Below are 21576 nucleotides of genomic sequence, written 5' to 3'. Positions count from 1 at the left end.
CAGCGTTTCAGTCATGCGAGCTGTCCCACCACGTCTCTGTGATCGCAACGAGATCACAGCCCTGCAACCGAACACAGATCTCAAGCTCATCCTGTTTATTTCCCATGCTCCGCGCATTGGTATACAGGCACTTTAGGGAAGCAGCAGGCGCAGTTACCCCTGAAGGGATGCAAGAAGATGATTCCGGACAGGGTATCTGGATCATTACCCTTCTCTGAGGAGCCCTCAGACAATCCTGTGGGACAACTCAGAGGTTTTTCCCTACTATCTTCAACAGTGACAGCAGGGGTAACTTCCCTCAGCCCTTCTCTGCCACTTTTAGCTCCCCTCCCTTCCCCCGTCAAACCTAGTTTAAAGCCCTGGTAATCAGCCCAGAGAGCTTGCTCCCCAACACACTTGTGCCCCACTTGCTGAGTTGGAGTCAGTCAGCAGCCCACATACCCGGCTTCTCAAAGGACTACCCAAGATTGAAATACCCAAATCCTTGGTCCAGACACTTCGACGTCTTTCTTGAAGTAAGGGGCCAAAAACTGAACACAGCACTTGAGGTGCAGCCTCACCATAGCAGAATACAGGGGGATGATCACCTCCCTGGTCCTGCTGGTTACACTATTCCTGATACAAGACAGGATGCCGTTGGCCTTCTTGGCCACCTGGGCACACTGCTGGCTCATGTTCAGGTGAGCATCAACCAGCACCCCCAGATCCTTTTCCTCTGCACAGCTTTCCAGCCACTCTCCCTCAATCCTGTAGCATTGCATAGAGTTGTTGTGACCAAACTGCAGGAGAACCTGGCACTTAGCCATGTTGAACCTCATCCCACTGGCCTGTGCCCATCGACCCATCCTGTCCAGGTCCCTCTGCAGGGTCTTCCTACTGTCCAGCAGATTGATGTTTCTCCCCAGCTTGGTGTCATCTGCAATCTTACTGAGGGTGCACTGAATTCCCTCATCCAAAGCATCAATAAAGATATTAAAGAGGATGGGCCTCAACACTGATCCCTGGGGAACACCACTTGCGACCGGTTTCACTCCGTTCACCACCACTCTCTGGGCCCTACCATCCACCCATTTTTTAATCCAAAGAGTGTACCTGTCCAAGCCATGGGCTGCCAGCTTCTCCACGAGAACTGTGTGTGTAGCAGACTGTGTCAAAGGCTTTGCTGAAGGTAGATTACATCAACAGCCTTTCCCTCATCCACCAGCTGGGTCACTCAGTCGTAGAAGAAGATGAGGTTGGTCAGGCAGGACTTGCTTTTTATGAATCCATGCTGACTGGGCCTGATCCCCTAGCTGTCTCGCATATGCTGTGTGATTGCATTCAAGATGACCTGTTCCACCACCTTTCCTGGCACTGAGGTCAGGCTGGCAGGCCTGTTCCCCAGGTCCTCCTTACAACCCTTCTTATAGATGGGCACCACACTAGCAGGTCTCCAGTAATCTGGAACCTCTCCAGATGACCATGACCTCTGATAGAAGATGTAAAGCAACCCAGCAATCACATCTGACAACTCTCTCAGCATCCTTGGGTGGATCCCACCTGGCCCCGTGGACTTGTGACAGTCTAGGTAGAGCAGCAGGTCTCTTAACTGTTTCAACCTGAACTGTGAGAGGTTTCTTCTGCTCCCCATCCCAGACTTCCTGGTCAAGAGGCTGAGTACCCCGAGGATAAGCGGTCTGACTAGTAAAGACAGATGTAAAGAAGGCATTAAGAAACTCAGCCTCTTTCTTATCCTCAGTAGTCATGTTCCTTCCTGCGTCCAGTAAAGGATGGAGATTTTCCTTGGCCCTCCTCTTATCATTAATATATTTGTAAAAATATTTTTTGCCATCCTTAACCATAGCAGTCAGTACTTAATAACTACCATGTAACTGCCAAATACTGTGCTAAAATCAGATGCTCATCGTATATTTGTTTCCATTTATAGCATTTTGTATTTCAGACCATGTATGTATTGCACAGAATCACAGAACAGTTGAGGTTGGCAAGAACCTCTTGAGTTCCCATGGTCCAACCCCACTGCCTAAGCAGCCTGCCCATTTCACAGCACTGCCTTTCTATTATGACCTAATTAGTTACTTTGTTAATCATCTTAAAGGCAAAGTCTTATGGAAAAAAAAAAAAACAACCAACACTGGTACATTCAAAGAACTAGTCTTGTTTTAAACTGCAATTGCTATTTACATATATAGTATTATATAGTATCCCTGAAAAGAAATACTCATGGGGGAGGGGGGATAAGGGAGGGATGGAAAACATTTATCTTGATGAAAATGGTTTACAATTTTAATAAGTCTAACTCCTGTATTGTTTTTCATCTTCCTGGAATTACTTTTCCTGTAACATAAAAAAGCACCTGTCACTTCTAAAGTGAACTTGTTATAAATTGACAAACCGTACTGTGATGCATTATTAAAAATAATAAAATAGAAATTGAACTCCCTTTGCCTTTTTCTTTATAGCATTATATATACTAGGCATATTAATACTCTGGATACATCTCTAATTCACATATCCAGACTATATTTATATTTCAGTATTTTTGTGTAACATCCCAAAGCTGCAACCTTTTCTGCTTAATGTATACAATCAAAATAGTTCTGAAAGCCTGAATTCTCCTGGTAAAGTTCTGAATCCTCCTCTTCTTTTATTTAGGTTTTATTCTCTAACTTTGCTTCTTCTGTATTAATTTAAATGCTGCCTCTACTTCCTTGATTTCTAATTCTACTCAGTTCTTTCCAAGATTTCTCTTCTCTTTGTTTAATTCTTCTGTGGTGAATTCCTTTCTTGCTGTGTCAAACAAAATATTTTGCTCATGTAATTTGTTTAGCATTAACAACCTTGTCTTCTGCTCCCAGGCATGAACACTTACTCGTTTGTTTACTCCACAAGCACCTGTGTATGCCTTCCAATATTGTCCTTGTATACTTCAAAGGAATTTACAGACACAAAATTAACATCTTAAAGTTTATTAAGTATTTGCTTTACTACAATTCATACTATCTGCCAATGTGTCCTTCTGTGACATCTATCAAGGCTAATTCATGCATGACGACTGTTGAAAATCATCTCGTCTCTTATCTTTTATTCTAACCTACTCCATGAACATTTACCTGTCTTTTGTTTAAAATTTGAACTGGAGTGTCTTGCTCTTGTTTGGACCTCAGTCACCACCACCATCACATGCATTAGCAGTAGGAGGCTTTCTTAAAAATGGTCAAGGAGTAGTATCCTTGCTTTAGAGCCTCTTGTTACTGATTTGTTGACACAAATCCCTAAACATCAGCATCCCTCCATTTCTCTGCAGCTCCTCAGATGAAATCGTCAGTGAGGTCTGAATGGATAAACACAGCTAAAGGCATAATCCAAACCAGAATTCTCCTAATGAGTTCAGTGGATGCTACATTAACCAGTGAGCGTGTCAAAGTACAGACTGTTAATCAATTAAGAACAAAACCAGATAAAAAAAAAAACCTACAGCCGCTGTCCTAGCAGATTAAATCAAGTGACTTAATTTAGTCAGTACTAAAATGATTTTTGAGTACTTGTGCTTTGCTTGTGCTACCATGCTAAACCTTCAGATCATATATTCCCAGTGCAAAGCAACTCATGCACCCCTGCAGCAATTCATGTAACAAAATCAATGGTCGAGGCAGGATGATAGCAGAAATTATTGGCACCAAAAATAAAAACATCTTGTATACCAGGATAGTCTTGCCTCTTAACAGGTAACTGTATACTTTTCTCATTCTTTAGGTAAGATACCTAAAGGATGTAAATGTAAAAACACATATCTTTGTTATGTGTTGACAAAGGTATTACAAAGATATTCAGTAAGAGAACTGTCCATCTTAACAGAAAATACTAAAGAATATGTAAACAGAATATATATATATATATGGTATAGAATTGGAAAAGAATATTGAATGATTGTACTTATTATAGATCCCCCCACTTGCACAGACATTTACATGCATGCATAGACATATACACATATACCTATATAAGCTTAATAACTTATCCCCCGTCTCCCCCCTTCCCATCCCCCCAAAGTAAACAGTTTTTTTTTTTTTTTTTTTTTTTGCTATTATAGGTCTGTCAAGTTTTGGAAGGAGGGATAAAGCCAGTCATAACAGTATTTAAACATTGCGGGGATGGTATCAAATGGACACCTGAAATCATTTAATGATTAACACACTTTAAGGATGAGCGTAAGAGAAATTTCTTCATTAGCAGGTAGACTTGAAATTTAAAAAAAAAAACAAAGTAATGCAGTCTTCCTTTTATCCTATACATTGTCATCAGTAAAGAAAAGATTTATCTGTAAAAAAACTTTGACAATGTTTCTAATTACAGATTCTTCCTGCATTGACTTGATTAGGAAAATATCTTCACTAAAAGAATAAGCTACTCTAACACCTAAACATAAATTCTCAATTACAAAAATACACAAATGCATCATTTTACATGCACAGAAAAAAATCTCAGTTTAATTAAAAAAATAAGACTAGAGGCCTAGTATCTCTGCGTTAGAGTAAAGATCAACCAAAGTTTTCAGTATACAGATAAAGAGCAGCTGCTATGGAATGATTTGAAATCAAAACACATGAAGACTCCACTGGAAACAGGAATGGAAAACCACAACCATCCTGATGCATGGCCAAGTAAAGCAATAAATCAGACTGAGGTCAAACCACACTCTAGAGAGTTTTAATTTATACCATAAACAGAAACAAAGCTTAACAGATTTTGGCTTTCGCCAAGTGCTTTGATCTTTCCAAAAAAGCTACAAAAATATATCTAAAATCTTTTTTAAAAAATAAAATATGAAATATCATACTTAATGATTTCATATAAAAGTCACTGTATTTGCTCTTTATAAATTAAAATAATATATTCCAGCTGAAGTTCTCTTAAAAGCTGTGGGCAAAGAGAATTTACAATTGTTTTAAAGAACCTATGTAGAAATTTAGAAAAATATATCTTTTTTTGGCAGACACTAATTACAATGGAAAATATGAGTCCATGTTACTTTATCTTTCAAACCAATTCTCAACCTCACTACTTTCAACATAGAAAAATAAATTTGATAAAGGATAGATAATTCTGTTGTTTAATAAAATTATTCAGAAAAAATAGTCAAGCAAACATTAAATGCAGAGAAGTTCAATTGAAAGCACTTCTCTATAATACATCTATATCTATCTATATATATTAATTTAGGGTGTGGGATAGCTGTTCCATGAATTAATTTAATTCATCTTCTTGAAAAAGGAAGGCCAGCTGTGGTATCTGAAAGTCAATCATTATAAAAAATACAGATGTTTTAGAGAAAAATTCTCTTTTAAGTAGTCTCTTGGATGGGAGTTTCCTCCCAAATAATCACTAAGTAATACTGTAGCCAGGAAGACAGAAAAGTAGACAGACAAGAACATTAAGGTCAGCCTATGCTGAATGAGAGTTCAAGCTGTGCAACAACCTACAGTACACTGCTACAATGTATGAAATACGGAAATATACATAATTAGCCTTTAGTGGTGATTTCCAACAATGTTGACAATATAACCCCCAAAAAATCAATACTGCAATCATACAGCAACAGGGACACACTGTATTAATATTATAACTTAACTAGTTTCTTTATAGTCATTTTTTGTGGTTTTCACTATACCCTTTGTTTTCACACTGAATTTTGTTTAGAGGAAAACATCATAATCTATTGGAAATTGTTTCTCACTCACAAACATTTTATTACAAACCACAGAGGAATGTTGTCTTTCCTACAGGAAAAAAAAAAAAGCACATAAATAAGCAGCACATATTCTTTCAGTTAAAAAACTTCAATCCTTATTGTAAGCAAAGTTCTGTGTTTAACTTCAAGATGACACTTCAAATTAAAATCTCTTTAAATGGCAGTACTAGTTGACCATAAACACCAGCACTGCAACCCTACTGAGGTTTTCTTCTACAAGCTGCTCACAAATAAGAAGAGCCCTGGTTTCACCAGGGTTATTCACAGAGATTACTACTTCAGTACTGAAAAATACATATGTGTATATATATATTCATCAGACAGTGTCAGCTTTCTTCGTTTTACTGATTTTATTCTGTATTTCATCCTACATAAATAATCATAGGAAATCAGAAGTAAAAGAATCCTAGGCAATTTAATGCTTTAGTGTCTTAAATATAAATGGAGAACAAGAGTATGGGAAGAAAGCAAAGGCAATAGCTTGGAGCTGCAAATAATCATTTGTGAAGAATAATTACTCATTTAAGACTTGTCAATAAGGACAAATTTTCATTTGCAACACTAGTTTGCAATAGAACAGTGAGCATAAGTTATCAGTAAGGAGAAAAATAAACATGGGAGTTTAAGGAATTCCTTAAAGAATACTCAACTTGCATGCACATTGGATATCACCCCTTTTCCAGTGATCACAGCTTTAGCATGGTAAAGGGATTCCTAAACGTACACTGTAGACAAAGAATAACTTCCCAGCAAGTGGAAAAAGTGTTTGTGAAGTTCAGACACACACCTACAGAACTGTGTCACTACTGATGAGAATCAAGAATGGACTTAGAATACAGATGCCTAACACTTGCATGCCTTTTATCATCAAGAGTTTGTAAAGAAAATCCAAGACCTGACTTTTCTTCAGAAAGACTGGGATTATAAGGAATAGCCAATTATAGACCTGCTTCCCTTACTCACTTAGACAAGAGGAAATATGAAAAAAATCAGGAGAAGCAGATAAACTTGATGACATTTGGAACTTTTATACATGAGAGTTACCGGAGTAACAGTTATGAAACACAGATCTGCTGGTCATTAGCACAGAAACAAGAATAAACAAATTCTGTAGAAATTTCTCCTTAAAAGATTTGTAAAACAATAAGAAGCAACCATGTATACAGTAGAGAAAAATGAGGTGGAAGAAAATTAGGAAAAGATGAACTCCTAGAGCTTGAGATTCTCTTGAATTTCTTCCAGCATATTATATACATAATAAAGATCAGTAAAGTGATCCATGAGTCTTTGTTAGAAGTTTTTTCTCCTGACTTAAACATATTTCACTGCCCTGACCAGAAGAAAAAAAAAGTGTAAACAAGCCATTTCTTGTTGGAACTAAAGCAGCACGTATTCATATGCCGTTGAGGATTAACAGAAAAAAAAAAGTACAGACCAACACTTAGGTTTCAAGCTAAAACAAATGCATCATAATTGTCATTTTCATATAATTTATTTCCCTTTTAAAGCATTTCTCATTCAAATACTAATTACAGAATATAGTAGAAATGGCAGCAAGTTCTATATGGCTTTTCCCCACTTAACAGTGAATATTGGCAAGTGAAAGCATTTAGAGGAAAGAACAATTTCACAGAATGCTTTAACCTACAGAATATGCCTGCCACAGCAGAGACTCTTGGGGCGACATGTCTCTTCTCATCCACCTATTCTACTTGTTATATGTTACATGACATTGAACATAAAATTAATTTCAAAAGATTTGGGCTACCACTCTAAAACTCAAGAACAATTCCCCACACTCTACCCCTTTAAAAGGAAGGTAGGAATGTCTGAAAAGAACTGTAATTACATGGGCTTATAATCAGAGATTATTGCTATAGACAAAAAGAAAAAGAATTTTGCATAAAAATAGCCAATATAAACACATGTTGCTTTTTATAGGATATTGTGAAAGCTTCATTTGTAGGACATCGTGAAAACCAAAAAGTTAAGTCTGAATAAGAAACCTTTTAAGTGTTGAGTATCATTTAATGTTTTTATAGAGCTGAAGAACGTTACAGCAATTTTCCCTTCTCTAGCCCAAGAGTCCTGACAAACCTCTTTCACCCTGACCACACACTAGTGGTTTACACTTCAGAAGCAGTACTGAGACTAAAACCAAAATGAACATGTATTTCTAAAAAACAAACAAAAACAATCAGAAAGTCCAAGTTATCCAGACAGAAACTACTAAATGCCCCCAAATGAATTTGTTAGTAACAATATATAGCATAGCTTATAATTACATCTATATTGTTTTTAGAGTTATTACTTTTATAAGAGGTTACATGCTCTAATGATTCTTCAGTTTCAGAATCTGATGAACAACTTGACAACTGGTTGGGAAAAAACAAAGCACAATGATTTCACTGTGACAAATACACTTAATGTTTTGGGATTGTTATATCTCCAGTGAAGACAAGGTTTGGAAAACACTGTTTTGATTACAGGTGTCGTTAAAGCATGGCACATACTGAGAAATTCAGAAGCTGTCACCAACAGCCTAGTAAACAATTCAAGGTTCTTGCTAAAGGACAAGCAGACTGAAGGCATTCTGCATCCTAAGTGTTCCAGCTGGCTTTTAAGATGTTAGAAATACACAAGGCATACCTGATGCCAGCATACCCACTATTTATTCTGACAAAGGAAAGATCTACTTTAGCTTGCTTTCCCAGCACAGCACTGGACAGATTGGAAGCAGTGTGTCCCATCCCATCTGGCTTTAGAGAAACAGCAATGATAACAGAATGCATAGTGCTATCAGGTCTCACGTCTGGGTGGGCATGAAAAGAGATTCAAATTCTTGAATGGAAGTTTCAGAAGAGGAATAAAAAGATATTGTCTACATAACATGAACGCAATTCAAAAGAGGACAAAAATTCTTTGCTCCTTTAGAAAAGGTTATTCTGACTAAGTAAGATTTTCTTATTTTTTACTTTAAAAAGTGTTTTGCTGTGTTTCCACAATCCAAGGAAATACAAAAGGTTATACCCCAGATAGAAACCTTGAAAAGGATCCAGTGTAGCACTGACCAAGATAAAGAAAATATTTAAAACCCAGCGGACCCCAGGTAGGAATTTAAGAAAATCCATAGGCATCATTAAAAAACAACAACAAACGATAGAACAGAATTTTCACATGGTGAAAGCCCCAAAATGAGACAAACTATGCAAATTAATACTGCAAGTTCCTCTGAAAATGAGACAACAGACTTCTACAATGCAAGTGTTTACAGGAACTCTACTGAAAAGGCCCCAATCCTGAGAACAGAGGTTCCCAACAGGAAAGGATGCACGCCAGGAACACCTGGATGGTGGCAAAAGCAGTTCAGGTAGGTAATGAAAAAGGTGTTCTGGCCAAAATAAGCACAAGACAAGAAATAAACTCAGAATACTCACTGTACAAAAACATTTATGATACTAACATCAACTTACAGCCATTTTCCTTCAATTTATGGTGGGCTTCAGTATACATTATTACCTGTACTATATTAAAACAAATGTGATGAAAACCTGAAGTGCCAAACACAATGAATTCAGTGCTAAAGCAATGAATTCAGCTTCTGACCAAGAAAGTGGTATGACATGAACATCCCTCAAGAGGGAGACTGCCATATTAAAAGAGAGATTATTCTCCAGTGTCCCTTAATTTAAGCTAGCTAGTCTCACTTTGTACAGCACTCATCAGAACTACTTATGACAGTAAGAACCAAGCCACACAGAAGTTTTTATGGTCTGGAACAATAAAATTCCTGTCCATACCTGTTAGGGACTCGTTCAACTTCTCACCTGGTCTGTTGCAAATGAGAGGAACAAAAAACAACAACAACAACAGAAAAAAGAAAATAAGAAAGTGGTTGGGGCCTCCACTCTCCTCCTGTTTCTATTAGAATTTGTAAACATGAAGGCCGTATCCTCAAGTAGTAAACTTGGTCACCGAGATCAACTAACAAGCAACAGCTTTCACTGTATGCTAGCTATTTGTTCTCAGTTACCAAAACAAGATGTCATTCAAATTAGTTACTGGACTAAATCCTAGTAATGTTTTCATGGCTGAGCCATGCCATAAATTGTTGAGGGGCAGTTTACACTGGAACAGAATACTGTGTGGAAGGACAAACTGCCAATTTAGTAGCAGACCACTCACGTTCCAGAGCCCAAGCAGCTATCTAGGCATGCCTGAATTTGCAGACAAAGATGCAGGCTTTTGCTCCCCATCCCTGCCTCATCATTTTTTCTTTTTATAGCAGTAAAGGGGATTTTCGCAGCAGTTCATATGATGCTGAGATTCTTGGGTTATGTCTGTTCATATCCTTTTCTTCAGAGGTTCACATATTCCAGATTTGCTTTTATGATATAATACATACAGCAAACAACATACAGTTTTACAACCTTGATTGTTTTAACCCTTTTCTCTAGCACTTTCACTAGGAAACACTGCTACTATTCCAGAACCAAGTGTCAGAGTTCCTTAACTTTCAGAACCCACAACACTCTATTTGTTTTAAGTCTTTAAATGAAAGTTCAATATTGTAATAACTGATCCACACGATCTCTGTAATAGATTTATACTTTACATTATAAAAGCCATCACATCTTAGTTTGTTGGATTACGCTTTTTTCACTACTTTTAGAATGCCATCTGGTGTGTAGCTCAAAATTTCTAAAAGCCACACTATTCAGAAATTAAAATAATCCTATTTTAGAATCTATTTGAAGGCACTGAAAACATTTCTTTTCTTCCAAAAAGGTTTTTAAAATACCACCATTACGTTCCTATTCATCACCTTTCTGTTCCTAGGATTGCAGTGTTTCTGTTTCATATCATTCTAAAGGCTGAACAAATCTTTTGGATATAATACATGAAATAGTCATTCTTTGTTGATACAAACAAAACAATGGTCATCTGCTGTATTTGGACAGATACTAGAAGATGCAATGAATTTGCCAAGAAAACTGTGCTGCAGAAAAAAACCAAAGTTATAATAAAAATCATATATTTCTGTTAAGTTTCAAAATAAGAAAATTTAAGAGTAAAATTCCTCTTCATACAACAACAACTGAAGTGTCTCTACGTAAAATGCTCAAGCACATTTTCCCTGATACATTAAAACGTTACAGCCTTGTGTTGCAAAGAACTGTATTACTGTATCTTAAATCTTTTGTTACACCAGTTCTGGTCACTATGAATGACCTAAAAGCTAATGAATACCCTTGTTAATTAGGACTCATTTTTAGAACCAGAACCTCTAGGTAGAAGAGAAACCACCATGTTAAGAAATGTAAGAAAATAACTGCTTCCTCTGTAGAGTATAACAATAACCAAAAGAAATACATTGGTGGATAAGTAAAAGGATTAACATTTTTAAATTACGTGTACATAAAAAAAATAAATCTCAAAGGACCCACAAACTCATACTGGGGTGAAGGATTAGCTACTTTGAGATTAAGTGGTAGTGCTGGCATTTAAATAAGCACATATTTATTTTTTTTAATGACTATTTCTTCTATGCTTACACACACTATAAAAACACAGTCCAGCAACAGCTATTATGAACATGACTCATAGTTCACTCAGTTTTTACACCAAGGACAACACTTTCCTCCAAGTTCAACAGCACAGCCTAATATGGCAACAAACAACTACCAACTTTGCAAAGACAAAAACTCATCTGAACTGACAAGAAATAATAGAGCAAGAAATTCAAGACACACTGTTAAGTATTTGTCTGCACTGACTAAATGAGACACACGTGTTTTATTAGACCTGACAAGCTTCTGAATTTCCCCATATTCTTTCATTTTACAATTTTGCACCATTTTCCTTCCATCAAGCTATTATGAAATGTTTTTACAGACATGCATCTTGGGTAGGTAGCCAATTCTTTCATTTTTCATATTAGAAACAACAGAATTAATTAAGATTTATGAATTAACACAAATGTTTCAACACACTCTATTTGGGGCTTAATTAATATTCTTTGTACTCCAGCTGAACTATGTTGACTAGCGTAAAGGTCTGGAGCCACAGCCAAGCAGACTGACACAGCCAGTAGACTGATAGATGTGATTATTCCTCTTTAAAATTGGTCTAACAGCTGCCAAATAGAGCATGGGGTCCAGGTTTTGACCCTCCACTATAGCTACGATGTTGATAAACTGAAGCAAATTCAGTGGAGTGCCATCATGACAGTCAAAGGTATGGAGAACGTGCCCTTAACGAGGAGAAGCTGAGGGAACTGGTCTCTTTCATCATCTTGGAGATGAGACAGCTTCAGAAGGACTCAACAGCAACACCCTAGTACCTATGGAGGTCATCAAGAGGACTGACTCATTCTCTTTCTAGTGGTGCACAGTGGGAGGACATGGCCACACAGTGAACTAGAGGTTCAAATTAGTTATAAGGATTCTTCTCTTTTTTCCTCCACAATGAGGACTGTAATGCAGTGGAACAGATTGCAGAGAAACTATATAGTAAGATAAACCCAACAACAATCTGGTCTGACTGCACAGCTGACCTCACCTGAAGAAGGCATTTGGACTAGAGATGTTCTGAGAACCCTCCTAAACTGAATTATTCTATTATTCTAGTCCTTACATTTTTCTTTACTGTTTGCTTTTAATTTTGTCCTTTAATGGATTTAATTTTTGTAGTGCCATCAGCCCCAATGATATCAAATCAGATTTCCTAACGGAAATGTAATGTATTGTGGCAGTCTTTCTTGCCATATTTTGATAAGACCTCTCCCTCATCTGCAGTGCAAATTTCTCTCTCATAGTATTTAGATACAACTGTGATCTGTGAAAATGACATGGATTATTATTAGGAACTCAGGCTATCAATCTTCCTTTTTTAGCAGTACAAATATAGTGTTGAAAATTATCCAGGAATAATTTTCAATGTTTTGACATCTCCAAGTCCTTTTAGATGAGCGCTGTAAAGAAGAACATATGTATCAATACAGAGGTATTTAATTAGGTGACAAAGATAAAACTCTATGTAAACAAGTGCAAGGTTATGCATGGAATCTGAACTACTTTGAAGGCAATTAGAGATTATAAATCAACTGTAACTTTTCTAGAAACAAACCTTGTTGTCAGTATCAATGAAATTTCCTCTATGTGGAAATAGGGTTTAAAGAAATGCTGTTATGACAGGCATATATTAGGAAAATTCCTTGGAAGTAAAATATTCTCAATTATATGCTATTGCCTAAGCTATGTTTTGGCAACTCCATCTTACATAGTGAATAGCACAAAAAGTAAAGATCAAAAAATTAATATTAAAATAAATTAAGATGTCTAGTTTCAAAAAGCTATATATACGGTAACATAAGAGCTATAAAAATGATTACGACTATAAGCCAGACAAGTTTTCTAACTGGCATATCTTAAATACATTGTACATTAAAAAAAGGAAAAAAAATGAGTATCATTTTGCATAGAACAGTAATCATTTTATAGGACTTTTATAAGACTTATTTTAAAAGTGTTATACTAACTATATTGGATATTACACAAGGTATTTATACCTTTATACACTAAATAGGAAACATAGGCTTTACAATATAACCTAGGAGCATTTCTGTACTTTCCGTATTAGCTAGAAAAGATAAACTTTTAATCTAAGTTGACTTTGAAATGGTTCGGTATTATATTTTATATATTGTTTGTTAGATAGTTTTTGTAGAATTTGTAGATTTATATTCAGGAGAATTACCAGGAAAGACGAGATCAGAAAAAGAAATACAATACTTATAGGAATGATTACAGGAAAGACTACAAGATTGCTGTGCAGATACTATGAGTGTTCTGAAGATTTCTTAATTTGAATAACATCTGCACTGTAGTTGTGACACGGTAATAATCATATAAGATATATTAAAACTTGAACTGTTTCTGACTACAGGCTTTTATACTACGTAATATTAACACACTGACCACAGACTACAAGACAACAAGGTTGTACCACAATGTAATCGTATCAGTTCTGAATACATATACCAAATCTGTTTTTTCAATGAATTATTAAATTAAAATTTGAAGAAGATTCAATGATGAAATGGTAGTTAAAGAAAATACTCTGAACAAGTTATATGATGTAAATTTTGAAAGGTTATGTTTCAATTATAAGAGCACAGAGAGCCTTTGCTCCCTCCTTTCCAAAAGGTTTTCAATAATGTCATTTCTAAAGGCTTATTAGGAAAGAAAACTGCTACAGAATAATAAGAAAAGTCCTTACATGCAAAAATAATGAATTAAAAGGGAAGAGGGAAAGACCAAACTATCCACTCTCACAGTGGAAAGAGATCACTTATAGTATTGCATGCAGTGAGGAATCTGGAAAATGGGAGCAGACATCAGTGCCAATGGTTCTGTTATTTGGATGGTGATTGTTAGGCGATAAGGACGTGTGTCAGTGAAAAACCACAAAAGGGTCTCAGGACGAAGCAACTGCATAAAAGAAAGGCAAATGACATTCTATGTACAAAAATATGATGTACAAAGGAGAAAAACGATCCTAACTTCACACACAAATAATGGACTCAGAACAGACCATTATTTCACTCAAGAGTGAAATTTTGGATTATGATATCCGTAAAAAATGTTGGCTCAGTGTTAATAGTCAAAGGGAAAAATCAAATGTTAGGAATTTCTAAGAAGGGAATATGAAACAGAAAAGAGTATGACACTGCTTATGATGACATAAAAGATTTACTTGCATGTTTAAACTGTATTCAGCTCTGGTCACTTTGCCTCCGAAGGATGCATTAGAACTGGAAAGGATTCAGAAGAGACCAAAAGGACAGTTAAAGCAACAGGTTGGCTTCTATAATAAAAGAACGAATGTAAGCTTACACTCCTAAAATCTGGAAATGACTTGAGCTAAATGTCAGATGTCCGCAAAATCATGAAGGCATGGGAAAGGGACTCTCTTCTAACACAAGAAGCTTCATAGAGTAATGTCCAAAAATAAATAAAAGGATGTGGTGATTCTTTATAAATGCTCATTACTAAATAACGTTTCTGTCACCTTTGTACACATTTCGCTTTGTCGCAAAAGGGCTGGTAATGGGTGTATTTCTGAAGATGAAAAATCTGCAAAAACTCACAGTAATGCAAAGTGCCCTAATCACAGATTTCATCAGAACACAATCTACATACACATTAAATTTCACTTACACATGTACAATACAGACATTCAAGTTAAACACACAATGTTGTTCTTCCTGAACGCAGAGGCTTTTCCTCAACCATGACTTAGGAAAACAACAATAATTATACAGCCTGAGTAAGCTATTATTGAAATACCATTGGTATTTTATACATTGACAGACTTTGTGTTAAAAACATAACTCAACATATTAAGTGTAATTTAAGGGATAATTATTCAGAACATCAGATTTCATTAATCAGTACAAGGTCATTGCAAAATTGATCAGAACAGATATTATGTCTTCTAAGTCATTACACAAGAAGATAGAATTGAGGAATCAAGATTTCTCTCTCTGCAATAGAAGAGAGAGAATGTAAAGTATGCATGCAGAGAGGCAGAGTAGTATTCCACTTAACAATACTGGCAGGTTCTTCGTCTAGTAAGAAAGCTACCAGGAAGCTACCTTGCATTTCAAGAAAGTTGAAGTTATATTTTAAAATATAAGTCAAGCTGACATACTGAAAACTTAAAAAAAGGCTATAACTGTCAACAAAATAATAACTCTTCAATGTTAGCAAGCAGGCAAGCTTACATAACTACTTACACAAAATACAAGTGCACAAAACATAATACACTATAACTGTTTGAAGTTAACTAAAAGCAAATGTATAGTAGATGCTTTAAAATGTATTAAATATCCAATTCAATAACTGAAGTTAAACAGGAACATGTTCTGGAAAACAGTTGTAGTAAATATATGTTCATATGCAGTCTGTAAATAACAGTAATATAGATATTCACAATATATTTATGATTCAGTAAGACTTGCATCAAGACTTTGAAAGACTGAAGGAAGAGCGTCACAAGAAAAAGTTTGCACAAAACTAAGTTGTATAAAAGGACTGCTGATCAACATTTAAAGTATTCTGTTATACATACAGCTACCGATTTACCGGAGTATAAAAACAGAACAAAACAATTTTTTAATCTATTAGAGAACTTTAGAGCAACATTTTCATCTTAAAGTTAATTGTTCAAGCTCTGCATGGAATAACGATAAAAGACAACAATTTCTAGTGAAATTCCTGATTAAAATATATCTTGAAGATAATTTACAATACTTTGTAGAAAGTCAGTATATGTATGGCATTATGTTTTCTGTATCTAAAAGGTCACAAACATTTTGTTATCAGTTTCATCATCCTTACAAAATTTATCTGTCCAGTGTTACATAATGATAAAAAACATCAAACTGTTTTACATTAGCAGTAGTCATACATTTACCATCAAGTAGTTCCTTTTAGGTCAAAATTCTTTGGTGAAAACAATAAACCAGATGTGGCCAACTCCCCCAGAAGCATTTTCCTGTAGGCAATATAATTATTTGCCAATTAATTCTCTCTCTCCCTGTTTCACGCTCAATCTCTTCTTTGGGTCATGTTGGTTCACTCCCTATAGTCCTGCTGCACTGAACCTTAACTGCGATAAAGAATCAATCTCCATAATCTAAGCAAACATATTCCCTGCTATTAAAATTTCTACACAAACATTCTTATTATATGATTCCTATAAAATCAATATTTTTTAAAAAATATTTTGTTATTTAGCTTTGGATGGGATGATGAAACAAAACTAAAATATTAACCTTTCTGCCATTTTATGAATGCTTAATGTAAAATTCTCAATTCACTAATATTTGGGCAAAACATATCTTTAGAATCTGTTACATTAACAGTTTTATAATGATCAGAGCTTAAAGCAATGCTAGCTTCACAAGTGGCAATCATTTATATGTCTTATAACTTAATTCCATAATGTTCTACTGATTTATTCTAAAATAATACTGTATTGTTATTTTAGAATATCATTATCAAGAATTATCAATACAAAATGTTTATCATTTTTATGTATTATACAATTTCCCTATTATGGAATTGTTATGGATCAACTGGATTCTGTTTCAGGTTTTAATGTCTCCTTAAACTCAGTGAAGCTTCACTCTGGAGTAAAACTTAATTTCCACAAGGTAAATCCAATCTCTCTGCGCTGGGGATTTTAAACAAGTGACTTATTACATTTTTTTTCTTTTATTTCTCTCAGTCCTGAAGAAGTAACACAGCTGAGAAACCATTCTAGCCTGTCCATCCTGACTAGACTTGCTTAATAAATATCACCAAATCGAGCCTTATTGAAAGTTGCAGAAATACTGCTCAGAGCAGAATTTGTTTAAAAAGTACCATTATAATTAATTATTCCAAGTCTTAATTTTGGCTAAGGAAGTTTTTTTTTTTTTGTATGCCTGAGTCTTTATAAGCACACTTAGTTTTCAAGAATGACAGGCAGAAAGCAAACTTCAAAAAACAAAGCCTCTATGGAAATCTGATAAAGTCACTTCACAATGCCATCTGTCAGTATAGTGCTCCCATAGTACTTTTAGTAGCCAAATATTTTGAAGTGGGATGAACAAAGACATTAGAAAGGAAGAAGAGTTCTTTCCGTTAAGCTACAATGATTGTCATTCAAACACATGATTAACATCTTACACTGCACTGTACCAGACACACTGTTAGGAAAAGTTCTTAAGAAGTTAGCAAGGTACTTTATAAAAGCAGAATGTTCCTTCTAAGACATTTCCATGTGTACCTTCCCCTTAAAAAAAAAAAACCAACAACCTCCATGCGGTACATCTCTTCACCAATAGCAACAAGTCAACAAAGCCAAGACAGATGCATTTTATTTAACTCATTAAAATCATCTGTCCCCTAATGCCCAGACCTATTTCATGTAAAAGTTCCCATTTTAAACACTGAGTTTTTAACTTTTAAACTGTGTTGAAAGAAAAAAGTCAAGAAAAAAAGCGTAATTCTACATAATCCATAGGTTAATTTTAGATTTCAGAATGAATGATTTAATCTCTGAATTGTAAGGTTTAGCTTAAGTCTATTTTAAAAATGTTATAAAGTTACTTGAATCTCACATTTAGAATGTCCCCATTCTTTCACTGCAGTCTACCATAATGCGATAAACACAGGACAGTTTATTTTTAAATGCAGCCTACAATTTAGCCCAATACATATACATATTCATTAAGTCTGATCAATCTAATCAAAGATGTCCTTGAAAGTATTCTCAAGGAAGACATTAAATCAGCATAAAATAACTACTATAAGCTGCACAGCGGAGGGAAGAATGACAGTTACCATACACTGAAACAGTTCCTTCAACAAAATGAAAACTTCATATATTTCTAGAAATCCATTCTAAATACTATAACCTTACAAACTGAACAATGTATGAAAACATGGAATAGAAAATAAGAATATGTACCTGATATTCACATACACATGCATATATTCTGCACTAAAACTGAAGTATTTAACTTCGAAGAATTGAAAATGCCTTTATTCTTAACATAAGACTAACACACTAAACAAAAAAAATAATGAATACCTAAATGTAAGAATTTTCATTTTTTTATAGAGAAGTATTTAATTTTACTTGTTCTGAATAGCCACTTTCCCAGTTTTACTACATGGCACTTATTAACACACAAAACTCAACAGAAGTCCACATAGCATAGCTTTCTGAAGAGTTTCACAGTTCTTGTATATGATCAATAATATCTTAGTAAGAAAAGTTTTATTTTTCTATGCACTTAACATTCCATTACATAACCACAATATAATAAAATATTTTAAATACATACACCAAATAATCCTTACAATTAAATCTTCCACATAATTAGAGCACCAGGACAAATATTCTGCATTTTTCAAAATACTGTCAAAAAAATCTGTCTTAATTTCAACCTTTGGTTTTACTGATGAGTTTCAGAAGTTGATTTAAGCCTAATTTTAATTTTATCATTAGCTGCTCAAGTTCATATCAAGATTCTTCTTCCCTCTCACTTTCCCCACAACAATGTCATGGCAGCAGATACTAATGAAAACACACAGTCCTACAAGCTAACACAGATGAGATGGAACAAGATGTTTCAAACAGCAGGAAAAAAGAATCAGTGTTTAGAAAAAAATGTGTACATGTATGTAATGAAAAACTAGCCAGATATTTCAATCTCATTTTGCTTTCATGTCTGGTGTTTTACTCTGTAATATTGGGAAAGTGGTATTAACTCATAATTCATAAAGTACAGCATCTGTCTAGCTACAATATCTGGCATTTATAACTTCACAATCAAGACAGATTCTATGAATGGGTTTGGAAAAGAATATAAAATCTCAAACATTTTTAAGAGCTTTCTTCATGTAAGAATGAATGCAAGAGATCCTACATAGCTTGGAACAATTACAATTATTAACAAAGACTGCAAGTCAAATATTGTAAAATTCTAGAAAAGATGTTCAAGTATAGAAACCCTGGTAAGCAGAAACAACATTTTGCATTTGACAAGATACAGAATCATAAAGCAATGAAACTGAAGTGGTGTGATCAGAGAAAGATCTCAGTCAAAAGACTTTGGAAGTTGTTTTTTGAAGAAACAGAAGTTAATAACCTAGATAAGGCTCTGGTAACCTGTAAGGAAGAACAAGCATTTGAAGGTTTTTACAAACAAAGTTTAGATACATGCAATCTGAAATTTCATGGACAGGCTATGCAATTTGACACTCAAATTACTAGCCTTGAAAAGGAAGAGTAGGTTATCCACAGTAACCAAAATGAGTGAGAAAGAAGTGTCTGCAAAGAAAACTGACATCACCTGTAAACTTCTTTAATTCAAGTTCCAAATAGAGTACAAGAAGATGAACACAGTCAAGACAAGACGTCCTAAGAAACAGGGACAGGAAAACTAGATGTGTGAGCCATCACAAGAAACAAACAAAAAAACACAATCCTGACCAAATCCGTGTGCAAAATAACTTATATTAAGAAAATGAAGAATTTTAGGAAGTGAATGTCTGGCACACAGACTGAAATGAGATGACTGCAGGCAATCTACCAAATAATACGAGATGAGCTATTTGAAGACAAAGATACAAATGGATTACAATTTCTTGCAGTTGATCGTGACTACAGAACCTTACATCAAGTAAGTAATTGAAACGAAAGTGAGTATGTTGTGTACATGTGGATCAGGAGGTAGAACAGGGAGAGAAAGAGGGCAAGAAACAGTGGAGTCATACAGTTTAACAAGAGGAAATCACTAACTAATAGAACAAAAGCTGGAATGGATGAGCTTCAAAGAAGAGGAAGAGAAGATTAAGTCAATATTGGTATACAATATGCATTCAATTAGGTATGTGGGACTGCTTCATACAAAATGCATTAAAATTGCAGAAAATACAGGCATCTGTTTGCCGAACAACGTATAAAAGAATACTATCTCTGGGGATTGCAAATAGGAGAAATAAATGCACTAACATCTTCCATTTTACACTACAAGCATGAATTGGCAGAGTTCATTACATGGTTATAGAGCTGGTCATAGTTTTTCATGTTCATCTTAATTTCTGAATCACCTACAAAAGCCAACTAACTAAAGAAAACACCAGTATAAAACAGTTCCTTAATTAAAAGTTATTATTCAAGTTATGTATGCATTTTTCTAGAACCGTGATGGTAACTTATCCTGAAAATGTTTCATATTTTGGTAGTTTTACTGAATAACATTTCTATTATATCTGAAAATACATATTTTGATAGTGTCACTGCTGACCTTAAGTCAGTGCCTATAACAATAAAAAAATTCAGGCTCTCCTTTGACATTATAGAAGATTTTTTTAAAAGTACTTTTTTTTTAAGCTACAAAGTTTAAAAAGAAATCATAAATTAGATCAAGTCAAAAGGCTTAGGCAAAACAAAAACAGAATCAAAAGAAAAAATCTTGCCATATAAAAAAACTATGTAAAATCAATGTAACTATTGACTTGCCTTTTTTCCACTCATTTTCTTATTTTTACATAGGCATTATTTTTTAATCCCCTCTACTGAAGTTGTTCATCTGCTACTTGTATTATAGTCAGAAACATTATTTGGAGTAAGAGCATCTGAGACTTGTTTTTGTGGAATATCATATTAACTAGTGAAACAATGTTTAAAAAATAACAAACCTCAAACCCTATCAGAAACAAGAAATAAAATTATTACTGAATCTGTAAGCCCTCACAAAACAGAGTATGACAAAACATACAGTACTAGAAATTGTCGCACTATCAGATGTGCACTGTTAACAGTAATGAAAGCCTATTTAATCTGCTAATTTTAATGTGGTTGCTGATATGAACAAAAGTGGCATAAAAATGAAGAAATTAGACTTTAAACTTTGAAAAACAGAATAGGATGATGTAATATTAGAAGGAATTTCTCACAAGAATCCTGTGCTGAATTAGAGCAACTTTCCAGCGATATGCCATTTCCTTCCTGTGCCACTCCATACTCCCTGAAAATATATAAAACGGAATGGGTTTTACAGTAGATGGAGTCATCTGTTCAATTACTTTCTAGGCTTTATGATTCCTGAAGAGCATACCCAGAAAATCTTATTTCACAAATAAATTTATTTTTGCTGTGATTCTCCCCTGTATGAACCATAGCTATAATTGTTACAGTACTGCAGACAAACCTGATGCTACCAAGATATGGTCAATGAACATCCTGGAACAACTGCTTGC

At 34.8% G+C, this 21576-nt stretch overlaps 1 protein-coding gene across 9 annotated transcripts in view; it reads right to left on the bottom strand.

Moving 5' to 3' along the window:
- NOVA1 (NOVA alternative splicing regulator 1) overlaps window positions 1-21576 on the bottom strand; it is a 156888-nt gene that overhangs the window by 80646 nt on the left and 54666 nt on the right. For 2 of the 9 annotated variants that reach the window (XM_083838496.1, XM_083838499.1), the window contains one exon: window positions 21274-21344. The exons of the other annotated variants lie outside the window; for them this stretch is intronic. The gene's annotated coding sequence lies outside the window, so the exon portion shown is untranslated. The remainder of the gene's footprint in view (window positions 1-21273; window positions 21345-21576) is intronic. 9 annotated transcript variants of the gene reach the window in all.

This window comes from Anser anser (genome assembly GCF_964211835.1).
Source record: "Anser anser genome assembly, chromosome: 5".
Classification (NCBI taxonomy): Eukaryota; Metazoa; Chordata; class Aves; order Anseriformes; family Anatidae; genus Anser; species Anser anser.
Note: the sequence above shows the minus strand (reverse complement) of the source record. Positions and strands in the feature narration are given on the sequence as shown.